Raw genomic sequence first — 18,047 nt, forward strand, 5'->3', positions numbered from 1 at the left:
CTTGAGAGGACAACAATTTGCGCTCTCGGCGATAGCCACAGGCAGGATGTCAACACCACGACACATATAGTGTCTTAACAACTCTTTGGACCTGCAATACAGAACTGATGTACAGATTCTAGGAGCTACACTTACCTACGATACTCACGTCAGGTAGCGAGAAGAAAAAAGAGGCCGGGTGTGGGCTGTCACCTGCTTATATAGCCTACCGGGACGCACGGTCAGCCTACACGTCACATGACTTTGTTTATATTAAGACTCGACCTACGCGGAGCGCGAGAGGTATATTCACTATTGTTTACTGCCTACTGGCAGTCAGTAAGGAATGAAACATAATCATATTCGGATATTCGGTATTCGGTTTTCGGCCAACTGTTTCCTATATTCGGTATTCGGTTTCGGCTAAGAATTTCCCTTTCGGTGCATCCCTAATTTCAAATATATCAAGCAGATTTTCGGCTACTTTTGTGTAACATAGAATGACAAAGTAGGAAAAAGTTAAAATACGGAGATAAGTGGTTTCTGCCCGACAGTATGCAATGTGACCCTCTGGAGTGAGTGTGTAATATAGGCTACTGTAGTGGCCTCTCCGTCATCAAATTTGCCCATCTCTGGGCTAGATTGTACATAGGGGGAAGTGAGTGAATCTCTTACACAGATTCCATAAAGGAAAACGTCTAATCGTTCTCTTTTTTGTTTTTACACTTTCAATAAAGACCTCCAGCTCCAGCAGTAATGCACACAAGCAAAATGAGAGGGAATATGCAGTATTGATTACACTCACTAGAGGGAGGTATTTGACAATTGATTGAAGTATTTATTGACAGTTTGCAGAATTACAGTACAGTACAGACCGTCTGTGCACGCATGTTGCAATGTATTGTGTTTCATGCCATTGCTGTAACCTTATTATGTATTGATGACAGTGTTTGATCATAAGGTTTAACATTAGAATGGTATGATACATTCAACTACCCAACTATTACTATTTTCTTTATTTATTTTTTTATAAATACAGTAAGTAACCAAAACCAAGCATTGGTGATGGTAAAAGTGGGTTTCAACTAAGTGATGAACTTACCATGGGAACTCTGTACAAACCTAGTATACTAGAGACGGCAATCGAATTTGTTGAGGACTCACTCACTACTCCGAGTACTGGAGGAGACCCAACACAGCTCGTCTCATTCGACTGAAACTGCTCCTCTCTCCCACTGATCAATGACAAGCCTGCGCGGAACCCGACTCCCAGCATGATACAGATGTCATAGATACTGTACCCCAGAGTCACATTGGGCAGCAGGCTGGGGTTTCCGTTGATCTCATCAACTACAAAAGCCATGACCTGGGCCGCTCTGAACCACGCAGTGTAAAAACTAACACATAAAATGTTCTGTAACATTGCATGTTTATATATCTTTGTAGACATATGCAAGTAGGCAACCTACACATATCTAACAAGACTGTTCCATGTTCTCTTGATTGCTGTTGTTGTACAGTATTTGTGAAACCTACCCAGTGCAAGTGGGCTCCTGTTGCTTGGAGGTGAAAGTCAGCTCAGGGAAGACAGGGCTGTAGTGGATCTCAAACAAACCACCCAGAACAAAGTCCCCCGCCTTGTAAATGCTGTTGACATTAAAAAGTGCCTGCAACTCACAAGAAGAGGAAGATGAGGTAGACAAAGCAGAGAATGAAGAGAACAGAATCACGCTCAAGTACATGTATAGTTCTGGAGAAGCCCTCATGACTGTCCTAACACCCCCCTCCCCTCTCTAAAGCCATTGTCCAGTTACTATATGTTTTATACACATTGCTGTGCCATCCCCTGTGCCACCCTTGTGCCACTACGTAATCTTTCACACCGCCCATCTGTGCTGTGCCATCCCCTGTGCCACAGAATGATAATTACGTAATCGTTCACAGCATGCATGCACCCATTTGGTCAGAGGCAGTAGAGGCAGGGCTTAATATAGGCCTACATTAACAATCCTATCATATCAAAATAATGTTGTGTCCTATAATATATCTATTACACATACGCACGCACGCACGCACACACGTGTTTGAGAACCACTGATATAGCAACATAGTTTTATTTGTATCCTTTTCCAGAAAACCAACATTTAAAAAAGGGGGCATTTCATAATTGCGGGGGGACTGATTTGGGGCCGACTTTCCCAACATTTTGCGGATTTTCCATGTTTTTTCATGGATTTTGCATGGATTTCAAGGCAAATCTGGAGTGTGTTCAATAGCACTGATTTATGAAAAAAAGAATGGAGTTAGGTGGTTTCTTCCGGACAGCAACGAAATGATCTCATGTGAAAGAAGCATTGAAAACATATAGGTAAAGACACCAACGTCATGAGGCTCAGGTGAAACACTGTGGAGTAACACTGGTTAAATGTAGGCCTACCATACAAACTGTCAGTAATCTGCCAATCTACAGAAACATAAAATTCCAGAATATTGTTGCATTTGATTTTGGATTTCAGCAAAACAAACACGATTGTTTCACATTCAAAAGTGACACGATTGGAATATGAACCCTAATGAACAATCTTTTAATTCTCACTTTACGATCGATCCTATGGGAAAAGTGCTTGGATCCGGAACTACTTCAACACTTCGTCAGAAAAGAAACCGGACAGCTCCATCTTGATCACATGACTATAGAGATCATGTTTAGTGTGTACTGATTCGTGTGATGTTTGGACAAAATCTGAAAGTATTTGGCTACTTTCACATTTCACAGCTTAAATGAGCTTAAATATTTTCAACTAAACTCTGGCGTTAGGAAGGGTTTCCTTTAGAAGGCAAGCATTGATGCAAACAGCTCCTTAGAGTTCGTCTAATACACTTTTGAAATAATTACCATGGATGGATGATACGGTATGTGCACAATGGCTGGTGCTAACCTTACAGAGAATATTGTTTATAGGCCTTTAGACAAAGAATATATCACACAAAATACCTTAACATGTTGAATCCAGAGGCCTTCAAAAATGATGCAGTTAAACAATACTAACTGGGAAGTTTGTTGATTTTAATAATTTGCCTATAATAACTGTTGTAATCTAAGTACTGGACCCTCGTTCTGACAGACAGGTAGTGTGTGCAGGCTGGGTGGTGTGTGACAATCCAGTTGAAGTATTCCTTTGGTACGGCGACTGCGGCGGCGGCCGGCGGGTACCCGGGAGAACAAATTAACGAGACACGAGACAGTATCACGCTAAGGTTCACAAAGTTTATTACACAAACAGGAAACATATATAGTGCTGGATCATAATGACGTGACAATAAGATATGAGACAGAAGAACGTGCCTACTGCAGCAAGGCTGACCTTGCTGCCGCCTAGATGTCTCTTGTAGCCTATCTATAAAGTATGCTACAGTACCGGCAGTACACAATACATATCAAGTACACTGTATCTCAAGTTCAAGTACATAGACTAAGATGTACTGTGCATGGGCTACTATCATAACAGTGCCCTCTTTTGTTTTGAAAAAACAACTGATACTGTGTTGATACAGTGTGAAAATGCGTCATCGCAATCACATTCTCGGAACCGAAAAAAAACTAGCCAATATAACCTTATTACTTCAACTGTGATATCAATCTTTGCTAGGAAAATTGTACCCGAGTCCCCCTCCTCATCAACCATCCATATGGGCGAACACACGCATGCAAATGTGATTGCTTACGCGAAAGAAAAAGGAGAGAGAGAGAGAGAGAGAGAGAGAGAGAGAAAGAGAGAGAGAAATCAAGAAATCCAACGCTACATATTAAAAAGAAAACACATCATGTAAAATTTTGAGGTATTTGTACTTTACTTGACTGTATTCCAATTTCCAATACATTTACATCTACTCCACTACATCTCAGAGCCAACATTTGTACTTTTACTCCACTACAATTATTTGAAAAGTTTAGTTACTAGTTACTTTGGAGATTTACATTTTGATTAGAAAAACATACATTACTGTAACCACTTCAACCCTATATACATTTCGACCATTTGAAAATAGCTGATCTACAAGCTCACAATGCGTCGCGATCCGATGCATTGTGTGTGACCTCTCTTTTCTATTCAAATATGAATATAAACTGGAAAGGTTGCAATTTTGAAAAAGTGCAAAGTGTGGTTGCCGCAGTCGCTTACATAGGCCCCTCCCACTAATGTTGCTAGCCAATTACAATGTCGCGTCAACCTTGTGATCATGCGTAAGTAATTCGGAGGGCATTTATCCCCCCAAAATCATGTTTTTGCAACAATCGGTTACATTTTTCGCATTTGCGGCGCCCCCTATGGATGAAAATGGAATTGCTTTTGGAACTTGGTTGATTGAACCACCCGGGACATGTGATTCAAATTTGGGATGGTTTGGACATTCCGTTCGTGATTTGTGGCATTTTTTGTAAAATAGGCCCCTCCTACTAACTTCGGACGACGATTACGGCCGAAGTATACGCACTACCAAAATTCTGCAGTTGGTCTTTTAATCGGATAGGTCCGGAGATCATGTGTGCCGATTTTTGTGAGATTTGGACAAAATCTGTAGGAGGAGCCAAAAGTGTGTTTTGGAGAAAATTCAAGTTTGCAGGATTTGAAAATGGGCGTGGCCTATATGTGGAAATGCATCATGACCCAAGGAATCCATGGAAAAATAAATTTAGATTTGACAACTTACGGTTGGCTGTAATAGCGCCACCATGATGTAATTCCCTTTCAATTAATTTTCATAATTATTATGAACCTCCCCCAAGTCTTGTAAATATGGCGCTTACGGTCTCCAAGGGAAAAAAATACTTAAATTTAGTCTTCGATTTCCCCATTATAAACTGTGGGAGTAGTGCGGCAAAGTATCCAAATGTACAATAACAATAGTCTGGTTGCCCTGTTAGGGCTAGTGGCAGCGGTGGCCGAACGGATTGCAGAGCGGTCTTGATACCGGAAGGTCGCCAGTTCGAATCAGCGGTCCGACACGTTAAAAATTACCACCGCTGAAGTGCCCTTGAACAAGGCATTGAACCACTACGATGAAATGTTCTATGAGCAGGGCCTGGCTGGAAACAAGTTCTTGAGCTTAGCCCAGATACCCTGGGTAAATATAGTAATCATTTCATTTAATTTCATTTCATTTCCACACTAATAAATTATAATTAAAATTAATATTTTTCGAATATGGGGAAAACATTTGATTATAAAATACGAATAATTAAAACAAATATATAATATGTGACTCAACACTAAGAACAACACAAGAAACATGTCATATGAAAGCAGGGAATTATTTCTAATTGACATAATTGGTTGTGCAGTTTGTCCCACTAGTTGTGGAGATATGGCTTATTGTATTGTCTCGCAGAGATGCAGCTATTTGAGAAGATTCTTTTTAACACACATTTTCAATCTTTATCATTCAAATTTGTCTGATCAATACATGACAATACATAATATCATTACTGCTTTACAGGGTCTTTAAGTAAAAGTAGCCATACCACAAATGGTACTCTGTTACGAGTAAAAGTCCTGCATTCAAAATTGTACTTGGTTTCATTATATGTAGAATGTTTTGTTTAATTTAGGAAAATAGCACATCTATAAGCCAATTTCAAAATATAAAATAGTATAAAATGATGTGCTTAGCATACATTTTATCATCCAAATCTGAAAAGCAACTAGTATAAGGCGTCAAATATGTGCCTCTGAGATGTAGGCCTAGTGGAGTAGAAGTATAAAATATAGAATAATGTAAATACTCAACGTAAAAGTTGAACAAAATTGTAGAAGTTATGCAACTAGTTACATTGCAGCACTATAGGGAAATGGTAAATTAATTGCATGCTTTTCGTTACGGTTCCACCTTCTGATGCCAGCAAGGAACAAGAAGCCCCGGATTCTAGCACTGCTGTGGTGGCAACAGTTGCTGGTGTTGTAGCCTGGAACTCACCTATGCTTTTTATAGCATAGGCAGCTCCCGGCAGGATCCGCCGGGAGAAACTATGCGCAGCTGCTAGACATGAGACTAATTAATTAGAGCGACAGAGAGAGAGAGAGGAGTGTGTGTGTGTATATGTGTGAGTGTGTGTGTCAATTTAACAAAGGTGCAGACGATCAGACATCAGCAGAGAGTGAGTGATGTTTGTGCTACTCTATGCCGAATTGAAGTGGACTTGGACCCAGACTTTTTTTTTCTCCCTGGAAATAAAAACGTCTGGGTTTCCGAGGCTGCTGGTGTTGTAGCAACGGCAGCAGTAAGCAGCGTTGCCGAGTCAACAGAAATTCCAGTTATAGCGCAAGGGGGAGTAGAAGCTGCGCACCCAGAGGTTCCATCCCTGACCACATCGGGTGCAGAAAAGGTCCCCTCCGAAGATTCAGCCAAAGACTCTCCACTGGCATCTTCAGCAGCCGACACATGCCTGCCCCACAGCCCCAGAGGGACATCTCCAGACCTTCCTTGGCCTGTAGGAGAGTACGGCTCCTTTAATAGCTGCTGCGGGGCAGATCTCAGTAGGCCTAGTCCCAATAAGTCCTACAGAACCTTTACAAGCAGACTCTGAGACTCCTACCATCACTCTCCAGTTCCAGAGGAGGAGCCACTGAAATCAGAGGCCAACATTTGCATGGATGGATTCGGCCCGTTGCCGTGGCACCCAGGACCGGTACCGTGGCATACCATCAGCCCAAATCACCCCTCTGCCCCTGTAGTCTTCCAGTCCAGCACCCTAAGCAGTGATACCAGTACACCTGAGGACTTGTGTGAATTCAATCAAGACGCGAAGATCCAGCTCCATACCCACGCAGGCCCAGCCCCAATGCTCTCCCTCCAACATGACCCGGAGGACCAAGACCTGGGAATCCACCTGGAAACGGAAGACCGGGAGGAAGAGGAGGCCGAAGCCGAGACCCTCCCGGCCGATAATGTCCTGAGCGGACCTGCCACCGCCCCCATGTCCAACCCCTCATCTTCTTCGACCACGGAGGATGAGGCCAGCGACACAAGAGGGAGAAGCCCAGCTGGAAGTTCCACCTCATAGGCAAGCCGTTTTAAACACCACCTTCGAATTCCAGTCTCCACGCCAACCCATCCTATCTGCTGTAGAAGAAGCAGAGGAGGAGGAGGCAACCTCGGGAAGCGTCGGCGGTGACGCCACCCCACCGTCTGCAAACTCGGCCGCCTCTTACGGCTTTGACACGATGACCACATACTCAAACTCGAATGCCGCGTCCACGGGCGAGAGCTGCACCAAGAGTGCTGGTGTCTTCTCCCCAGAGGAGCTGCCCGAGGAGGCCAAGGCAGGTCTCATCCAGGACCCGCAGAGTCTTCCAGAACCCCCGTTTTCGGCCGAGCAGCACTACATGCAATGTGGGAATCTGGCGGAGCTGCCCGAGAACGCGGAGACGGAAGGATCTTGGTCCGAAGTCGCCCCGGACCTGGCGCCATCGACCCCGCAGCACCTAGAAGACGACCCCGATGTCTGCCTACTACTCGGCTATCTGTGAAAAAACTGAGAACTCTGTCGCAGGTAATGTTCCCTAAACCCCTCACAGCCCACATAACTCCCCCTACCTCCCCCAGGCCCCATGTGACCACCACTCTCTCCCAGACCTCCCTCATAAAACTAGCTCTGGCTCTCCTTATAATAGTTTGTAGTGACATTCTCTGGGGTGGATGTAATTCAAATTAAACTTAAAAGATAAAGGGTGGGGGGGGGAGCAGCAAACACAAAGGGAAGCAAAAAAGAGACATTGAAATGACAGCAGTGGCGCTTCTCTCTATAACATTTCCATTGAGTATATGGCTTCAACTCCTGTATGTGCAATAGCTACTACTATTTACGACTACAGTGTGCGCCTGTGTTCTTATATTAACACCGCATTATCCAGTCACTTGGCATGGATTTTGTTTACAATGAGTAAAATATATTATAACTAGAAAAAGTGCCCTTCTGGGCACAGGTCTCCACCAGGAGGATAGGACTGTGTGAGATGTTTAGGAGTAATATAAACATGTTTGCCTTTGATGGCAATTGGATGATTTGAGGCATTTTGTTCCAAAAATGTGTTTTGCAAAAATCAACCTGTTGGTGGCGCTATAACAGGCCAATGTGAAAAGGGTGGGATATATTCCTCAGCCCAGTAAGAAAATGTGTGAAAGATTTCACGTAAATTGCATGCTGCGTTCATGATTTGAGGCTTTTGTTCAAAACGGGGCAATCTTGCAAACTGTGAAAGCCAATTATAGCCAATTATGATGGAATATGAAATATCGGACAGATCCGACTTGAGCACATGACCATAGAGATACTGTGTAACGATTTGTGAGATTTTTGGACAGAATCTGGAGGAGTAATATCAAAAAAGGTGTTTTACAAAAGTCGGCCTCCTGGTGGCGCTATAAAAGGCAGATGCGGAAAATGCAGGTCAAAGGTTTGTCCTTGGCCTCTAGGGAGTGTGCATGCAACGTTTCACGCAGATCGGTGCAGTTTTAGGTAAAACATGTGAAAAGCTGCCTCATGGTGGCGCTATAACAGGCCGTTCTGGAAAATGCGGGGCAGAGGTTCATCGTTGGCATCCAGGGAGTGTGTGTGCAAAGTTTGGCATCGACCGGGTTAACGGTGCCGGAGATTAGCTGTACACAGACGGACGGAAGGACGGACGGACGGACGGACGGACGGACACACACACACGGACGGAGTGCAAAACATACTCTCTCCCCATGCCTTCGGCCTGGTGGAGACAACAATAGAAATATGCAATTAACTTACCACACAGAGGAGAATAATGCATGAAAACCACTTGGCTGTTTGCCAACTGGTCTTTCATCATCACTGTAGCATGCAGAGTGCTACAGTGAGTACAGTCTACAGGGGGTTGTTGTTGCCGATACAATTATCGTATGTGTGTGTGTGTGTGTGTGTGTGTGTGTGTGTGTGTGTGTGTGTGTGTGTGTGTGTGTGTGTGTGTGTGTCACCAAGCAATTAATCCTGGTACCACTCATGAGGAGTCTTTCCTGGTGAAAGGGTGAAAAATAAGCTTAATCATGATAACAAAGAGAACTAGAAAAAGTGCCCTTCTGGGCACAGGTCTCCACCAGGAGGATAGGACTGTGTGAGATGTTTGGCAAAATGTTTAGGAGTAATATAAACATGTTTGCCTTTGATGGCAATTGGATGATTTGAGGCATTTTGTTCCAAAAATGTGATTTGCAAAAATCAACCTGTTGGTGGCGCTATAACAGGCCAATGTGAAAAGGGTGGGATATATTCCTCAGCCCAGTAAGAAAATGTGTGAAAGATTTCACGTAAATTGCATGCTGCGTTCATGATTTGAGGCTTTTGTTCAAAACGGGGCAATCTTGCAAACTGTGAAAGCCAATTATAGCCAATTAGGATGGAATATGAAATATCGGACAGATCCGACTTGAGCACATGACCATAGAGATACTGTGTAACGATTTGTGAGATTTTTGGACAGAATCTGGAGGAGTAATATCAAAAAATGTGTTTTGCAAAAGTCGGCCTCCTGGTGGCGCTATAAAAGGCAGATGCGGAAAATGCAGGTCAAAGGTTTGTCCTTGGCCTCTAGGGAGTGTGCATGCGACGTTTCACGCAGATCGGTGCAGTTTTAGGTAAAACATGTGAAAAGCTGCCTCATGGTGGCGCTATAACAGGCCGTTCTGGAAAATGCGGGGCAGAGGTTCATCGTTGGCATCCAGGGAGTGTGTGTGCAAAGTTTGGCATCGACCGGGTTAACGGTGCCGGAGATTAGCTGTACACAGACGGACGGAAGGAAGGACGGACGGAAGGACGGACGGACACACACACGGACGGAGTGCAAAACATACTCTCTCCCCATGCCTTCGGCCTGGTGGAGACAAAAATGGGCAGACAGATGATTGAGAAGGATATAGTAGTGAACAAAAAAACATAGTATATTATAAATGTATCCATGTCTCTTCAGACTGACGTAAGGAAAACAAAGGAAAACGAGGAGACACAAGAGAACACCAACTGCCAGGAGAACACAGCCTGGGCAGATGAGGAGGAGACCAGCAGACAGTGGATGTTATCCATGTCAGCTCTGAGACTGCATGGAAAACCAGTGTGCTCAGCAGTAGTGTAGTAGTATCAAAGGAACCGTAGCTGATTTAATGAGCTTTTTGCAGTTTCACTGTACAAGCCGTTTGTACTTCTATGATTATATATAATAAACGTATCTATGCATGACTATTTAATATAAATGTATCCATGTATGACTATTTCATGTATCCATTTATGACGTCCATCAGACAGCTACAGATGAAAGTGGCTGCACATCGTAAGAAAAAATGAGGCTAGCGATACAAGGCAGTGTTGAGTGGAGTCGCCTGGCAAAAAGGAAGGCCCTGTCCTTCACTCTACTATGTATTCTATGTATGACTAGATATAATATTAATGCATCTATGTGTAACAGGGAGACCTGTCTCCACATAGTTGTGTCCATGGCCAAACTAAACAAAATACATACATACATGGATGCACCTGGGACGTATCCTCAGTGATGTATCCCAAGGTCATCGGGGTTTCGGGTCTCGCAACATCATACCCCTCACTCAGGTGACCCAGCCGGGGTGATCAAGTCCCGACTTACGTCCCAGTAGCTACCCTCGATCAGTCCCATTAGGGAAAAACCAGGGCCACACAATCCGTTCCTCCTGAATTACTCTGCCGGGACTGGGAGGTACCATTCTGGCGCGTGGAAGGACTAGGCTCTGTGGGTTGACTCCTGTCCGGGCCCCTCCTACGTCTCACCAGGTCCACTCCTGCTCTCACCAGGTCAGGCCCTGTGCGTTGCACCAGACTCCCAGCACCAGGCACTTTATTCAGGAATGGTGGATTCTCGAGCCGCAACAGTTCCGCAGGCTCCACCTTGCCCTTGGTGGTGCCGCAGGCTCCGCTTGAGGCCCGAATGGCCCTCCTAAAGGCCTCACCGTGGGTTTGTTGGGCTTCTTCCTCACGGAAGACACAGGCTGGGGCGCCAACCCATACTGCTCCCGGGTGCCGTCTAATTTCCGGCTGCCACCCGTCTCTCCGGTGGTCACCAGACTATTCCTGGTTGTCACGTAGTCTATTCCTATGAGTCACTATAAATAGAATAACTAAACAAAATACATACATACATGGATGCACCTGGGACGTATCCTCAGTGATGTATCCCAAGGTCAGCCTAATTACTCAGGTGTAAATAGTCATTGATTACTCCCTCCCATATAAAGCCTGGTGTGTCCAAGAGCCAAGGATGAGCAGGGAGTCGGAGAACCAGTTGAAGTGCTCTCTGGGCAGATGGAACCTCGAGGAGCAGCTGAAGACTGCTGAACAAGAGCTGGACTTTCATAGGGCACAGAGCCACGTGTTTAAGACCACGCACATGACATGTCTGCGGCTTTAAAGGGCCTGGAGGAGAGAGATGCCAAGATCAAGAGTCTGACAGAACCTGAACTAAGATGGTGCGGCACAGTTGATGCTGAACCAGGAAGACGACAACTAGCTCCTACAATTTCAGGATCAACGGGACCGTGTGAACGGCTATTCACATGAGGTATACAGACATTCTTCTTCTCGTCGACGGGGAGAAGGGTGGGGTTGGATCTAGGTGTAGCCAGTCTGGAAATGGGTTTCCCTCCTGGACTACTGTTGAGATAAAGGCCAGAGCTCCTCCCACTTCCCGCTTCCTATAAAAGCCAACTAGCATGGGTTTTATTAGTCCTTCGGTCGTGGTTGTGACAATTGCCCATTTGCAGACCGCGGCCATGTTTCCATCAGAGTTTGGAAGCACTCGTTTTCAGTAAAGCAATGTCCTGCTGCCTCTTGCATTATGTGCTAATTCAAAACAGGTGGTACACAGGTCAGTTGAGTGATATCTAACGAGAACTTCCAAACTCCAGCACTAAAAATAATCACACAAAGTAGCTCATAACATGGTACTAGCACCTTGCGATTAACGTATATGGTAAGATGGCCGCGGTCTGCATATGGAGAATGACAGGTTGCCGGCTGTGCAATGCCCCTGGCACGGCTCCTAGTAACTCTGCTCCCCTGTGTAGTGTGTGGAGCCTCCCTATTGTGTGTGTGTGCAATAGTCCTGCAGACGGAGACCTGACTGCCACTGCTGTTTTGTTGTTTTGAGTTGTTATTTAACATCGATTAGAGTTGTTTTTAACTTCATTATTTGGAGGCCATTATTGTATTAGTTTCTACCTTTTGTAATTTTATTTCCCCCAAGAAGGTTCTAATATTTAAACTGTTAAGTGTTATGAACAAACTCTAATCTTCTCTTCTCCTTCTGCTGCAGGATAGGTGCAGTGACCTGGGTGGTTAGGCTCACAGCACAGCGGTGCTCCCTTTTTTATGACTTAAGTATTTCATACTGTGACTCTGTCTCCAAGACAAATTTCTCCTTAGGGAGACAAATAAAGACAACCTTGAACCTTGATACAATAAAGTGTTGCTTTTATTATTGATTGATTAATAAACTATATTGCAATCTTGGGGGGAAATCCTTGTTGCTGTCCCATTCTTTACTGCCACTTTGTATTGTAGAACCTGTTATGTGTTAGGTTGATGTAAAGCTTTAAATGGTCTATCATATACTATTACTATATACACTATAACTCAAACTCCGGTCCACTGCCCGGCCACATAGGCTTTAAATGTATGGGGGTGGAATCCCTTTGCATGTGGGGTAGTGACTGGGAGCAAATGGAGGGAGCGGAAAAAAGGGGACAAACAATTTTGGCTGTTTTAAGACCAAGAGTGCTGACTGAGGCACCAAACTAAATACTAGCATTTCTGCTTTGTTTAAATACTTCATACTTCTACTCCACTACATCTCAGAGGCCAATAGTGTAGCCTACTTTTTACACCACTACAATTATTTGACAACTTAACGTTACAAGTCATTTCATAGATTTTCATAGATATTTCTATTTGAGAAAAAGTGGTTGCGCATCAGCAATGGTTTTCAGTGGATTGATAATTAAATAGTAATTTAATTTGTGTTTGGATACAGAGCTCAAAAGATTAGATCCAAAAAGCTCTCTGTGCCGATTCACAGCTCTGACTAACCCAAAGATGTGCAAAGCTGCACTGTGGAGATGCATTTTCCAAAGAGTATTGACAAGGAAGGAGGTGACTACGAAGTCATCCCAAACAGGAGGTTCTATGTTTCTAGAACTGCCAACAAAGACAATTCTCCACCTCCACCTACTATATCAATGGCAAGAAGGCCACTTTCAAAGATGTGGGGGTCCTGCTGGGAGTCATGGTATTGATCTAGACCACAACAGATTTCTGGAAATGGAAATGTCAGTACTTTGTCCGCCATTTCATACATTTTTGGATGTGCTACCTTTTGGGCATTTTTTTAAAGAATATTTATATTCTCTGTAATAGTGCATTTCTACATTGTGGTATTGCTACTTTTACTTAAGAAGAAATAAAGAAAAACTACTTCCGTCTCTTATAGCCAGACAAAGGTCTACCAATCATGGATACAATTTGCATTCATAATGGGATCTGTGTCTAGCCATCATATGGATATATTTTTATTCATTCTATGGGATTGTCCCGCTGGTGAAGGCCACCGGAGACAAAGATAACCCCCTTTTATTTATGCATTTATAAATGTATTAATTTATTTGTTATCCTTTTGAACACACCTCTACTGCATTTACCCAATTGACTGAATGCATCCACCTACATTAGGGAGAACGGCCCACACAGATATAGAACATCACACTTGGCCCGGACGGCTGGCATAGACGTCCGGGCACCTAGGCTGCTAATCCAGCCTGACAGCGTGACCTTTGCTGTGTGTCACTCCCCATCGCTCTCTCCCCATTTCCTGTCAGTCCATTAAGTAAAAGGCATGAAAAGCCCATGAAGTTAAAAATAAAATAACACTTCAGCATTGGTAGGCTACGTTCCATGTACACCACAAGTTCCTCAAAAGATGATTGAAGCGATCAACTTGGCTGTACAAAACCCTGGGTACCTCCACACCTTCAGTGACTATAACAGACAGAACGATCTCCATGATGCTGTGATCAACTTCTATGTCCTCCTCATCCTCTTTGTAGGCTACAACCTGAGAGAGAGAGAGAGAGAGAGAGAGGAGATATGTTGATCGATTGAACATTTTACTTGGAAGTATTTTACTTTTTTACAGGGGCCAGTTTCGAACTGCAGCCGCCCGTAAGTGCTCTTTGAGAGCGGCTTTGAAGAAGGCTAGGGATTCACATTTCTTAACGACTGTTGGTAGGGCGTTCCACATTTTAGTGGCATAGGAGCGAAATGTTCCCTTGTTTTAGGCGAATCTGGGTTGAACGTAGTTTGTTGAACTCCCTCTGGTGTTGTGATCGTGGACTTAGTTGACATTAAGGAAGTATTGACAGGTACATTGGTATACTTAGTGGTGTATCGAATCTTGTAGACCAGACCCATTGCAAGTTGCTGTACTCCCATCGAAATGGGCAGGGGTGAGGTGTGTTCTGGGAGTAAGGCCAAGTAGTAGCCTGACCAGTTAGTTTTGGGATGTCTGGAGCCTTAAGCCATAAATTGGTATTGAACACTTCAAAGTACTAGCATCAAAATATACTGTCTGTACATAATCTTCTCTTCTGGGGTTCCATGATACAAAACATTTCCTGTGGCCAAAAACGAAGTAGATTTCGAATGTAATCCTGTTCTCTATATACTGCCTCCCCCTGGTCAGCCTGATGGAGGGGAAAGGAACTGGTTGGAATAACAAACACTATTATCCCCCCCCCCCCCCCACCCCAGAAGCGGCCTGCTCACACTCCTCATGCATTGAAGGAAGCATGAGTAGAAGTTTACAGACCAAACTGTAAATAAAAGGTTTACATGACTTTCTGCCTCAGTCCGTATATAGCGAGCTGTATTGAATAAGCAGAGAACAGAATATGGGACAGAGTTGCACCACTCACTTCACATGGGTGTGATTTTTATTATTACTACAGTAGAAGTTTTTTTCTTATGAAAGCAGAGAGTCTTCCGTTTCATACGGTATATAGTATTTATATGTCGCTATAGGCCTTATTTTGTGAATATTGAGTTCGGGTCCATGTCTTCTCTGCAGTTATATCTGGTGGGCGCAATGTGCATCCAGTAGCCAATTTATGACAAACTGTACATGGGATCAATGTTTACTCTTTTCCTCGTAAAAGTACACATTCAGGGCTTTCATTCGGTGTATAGGATGTATAGCATATTTATTGTGTTTATTGTTATATCTGCCTGTCAATGTCTGACTATAAACCTTCATAACTCTGCTTTCTTTAGATGAGGATGATGATGATGATGATTGCCTCGCCTCGCCTAATCTCTCACTGCTTTCATTGTCTTGATCGCAGTAACATTGGGGGGGGGGGGGGGGGGTCATGGGCACATTGGGCAGCAAAAGTCTTGATCCGTACGGCTATAAAAAGTCCCATTCCACCGTTCGGTTCAGAACTATAGTATAACGGTGAGACGTGTTGTCATCATCAGCTGATTTTGTTTTTCAAGCTAGTATAGGGGAACATGCCTGGGCATGCAGCCCGGCTGTGATGTCGACGACAAGGAAAAAATGACTTCCACAGATCACAACACCACGGTTTAGGATGCGGAAAAGTTCGTTATACATTACACCCGGGTCGATTACGTCCCCGACGCGTTCATTGCGGTCTTATCACTACAATTATAATGAATAAAAAAGCGTTACAATCACACGTCCGAGCGATCTCCGATTATGACGGCTCTGCATGGCGATACGTGATCCACCAACGGTACACTGTCTGTTGTCGTGGCGGCCCCTCGATACTGTGGTTAGTTCGTAGTATTGTAGGCTCGGGGATCGTTTGGTCGCTACAATATGAAGAAGGAAACATGCATCTGTCCATGTGTGTTGCAGACGTTATGCAATGCCGATCCGGTGCATATGTGTTTAGGCAGCGTTCCGTTCATCATGTTTTTTTCCGAGAGACAGAGCCCCCATCTCGCAAGATCCTCCTCCTGGAGAAACAGGAGGGGAGGGGGGAATCGAGTATTATAGTGTTGGGTGAAATGTCCGAGGTGGGGGAAAGCCTGGTGAGGCGAGGTTAGGTGAAATTTGATTCTTTTCACACACCGACTAGATCATTGCATGGGCGCGTCCATTTTACACTGGCTTCTACACGTAAAGGGGGGGGGGGGGGGTTTCTGATCACGTGAGCGGGACTAAGCAGCAATGACAGGGGGGTGGTTCTTCATTGTCCGGGTGGGTAAAAAGATGAATGAAAGTATGCTATAAAAAAGTGATTAAAACGTATGGATACGTGGTTAGCACCGGACGTTTGATTAATTAATAACGTATGGATACGCGGTTAGCGTTCGCTGTGTTAAGAAGACAACATTTCTAGTCCACCGGTTGTCATAAACTTGTTTTGCATGAGTTCTCCTTTCCCTCATTTCTGAATCCAAGTTCCCTCTTTAACCGACAACATTTTGGTTCAATTAAGAACTGTCAGAGAAAACCATAACAGTATTTGCTGTGAATGAATGACTGATAACTCACCTTTTGATGCAAGAGTGTGGATTAGCCCACACTGGTCTTTGCCCTCAATCCACTCCCACCTATCCATCATCCGGGTCTTGAGCTCTGCAGGGTTTCTAGCTCTGCTGTCACGTGTCTACGTAGGGTGGTGCTCATCCTTTCCCTCCTAGCTGTTCCGGGTACACCTTTGAATGAATATAAAATCACACGTGTGGTCATTTAAATGAGTATACTCCGGAGTAGATTGATTTTGAACTGTGCAACTGTAACATTTTATTTAAGCTGCACTATGTAACTTTCCTCTTCTACCCCGGAATGGAACGAGGTTTCCTGCACACGTGCCGACATGGTTACCATTTACCATTGAGCCTGCTTGCTCAGGGGATACATTGAATTTGTGTTGGATCCAGTGACTAGGTGACCTTTGACACAATCTAAATGTCTCAATAGAAGAACAGGGAGACAAAATGTGCGCATACCTGGGACTGCGTGACAGATTAAAGGCCTCCAGTTTCTTGATTCCAAAGAGGCAGAGAACATGTATCCATGTATTAAATCCTGCTGATACTGTATCTGAAATATAAAAGAAAAACAATATATTTTATGTTAGATATATCGGAACTATACAAAACAAACATTTTATGATAGATACTGTATTTGAACTATACAGCATACACAATAGTATTTACTAGACATTGTTGCCACCAAAACTGACTGTCCATTAGAACCTTTTATAGGCCTATACACTTATTTGACCATGGTCCCCCATGACAAAAGCTAGCAGATCTACAAGGGTCCCATAGCTAAACAACTGAGGAACCAAATGGACCCTCTCTAGTGTACAAATGGAAACAAATTTGGTTCCATTTATACACTCAAGAGATATGGGTGGTCGTGGCACTCTAATACATATCAAACTATAGAGTCCTTGAATTTAAAAAAGTTTGAAAAACACACAGTGCATAGGCCTACCATTTTCCCAATGAAAATAGGTTTCAATGTGGTCCAATAGTATAAAAGAAACATCCCACATCTTATCTATGTCACAAATATCAAGTATTCTTCAAAAGAAAATGTCAATGCATTGCATATAAATAAATACAAACATCCTCTTACCCAAACAGTGAATGCCTTTGTTTCTTTGAGGTTTGCTGCTTCAATCCATACAATTGAAATATCTTAATAGGCCTATCCATATAACTTCCCTTGATTAGGAAACAAACATGATCAACTTCAATATTTCACAATTTAAATTTGGGATTTCAGATTGATGTGTACTATAGTATAGTATACTGTGTAGGCTATAAAGCGTTTATTTGACCAAAGTTTGGTCAAATAGATAATGGTTTGTTTGGTCACCAAACAAACCAAACACTCTTCCAGACCCAAAATGGAAGCCCAGCCTGTCACTTCCTGGAACTTTTATACCTGTTCCTCATACCTCACTTCCTGAACTACCCACAACAGTGC

At 43.7% G+C, this 18,047-nt stretch overlaps 1 long non-coding RNA gene across 1 annotated transcript; it reads right to left on the reverse strand.

The window, feature by feature from the left end:
• Window positions 1-13,722: 13,722 nt before the first annotated feature.
• On the reverse strand, window positions 13,723-17,946 carry LOC306922344. Its single transcript, XR_013789902.1, has 4 exons — window positions 17,694-17,946; window positions 17,057-17,150; window positions 16,599-16,762; window positions 13,723-14,132 (listed from the first exon to the last, which is right to left on the reverse strand). It is a non-coding gene; the product is annotated as an uncharacterized lncRNA (long non-coding RNA).
• Window positions 17,947-18,047: the final 101 nt, after the last annotated feature.

The sequence above is a fragment of the Electrona antarctica genome (assembly GCF_951216825.1).
Source record: "Electrona antarctica genome assembly, chromosome: 4".
NCBI classification, from domain to species: Eukaryota; Metazoa; Chordata; class Actinopteri; order Myctophiformes; family Myctophidae; genus Electrona; species Electrona antarctica.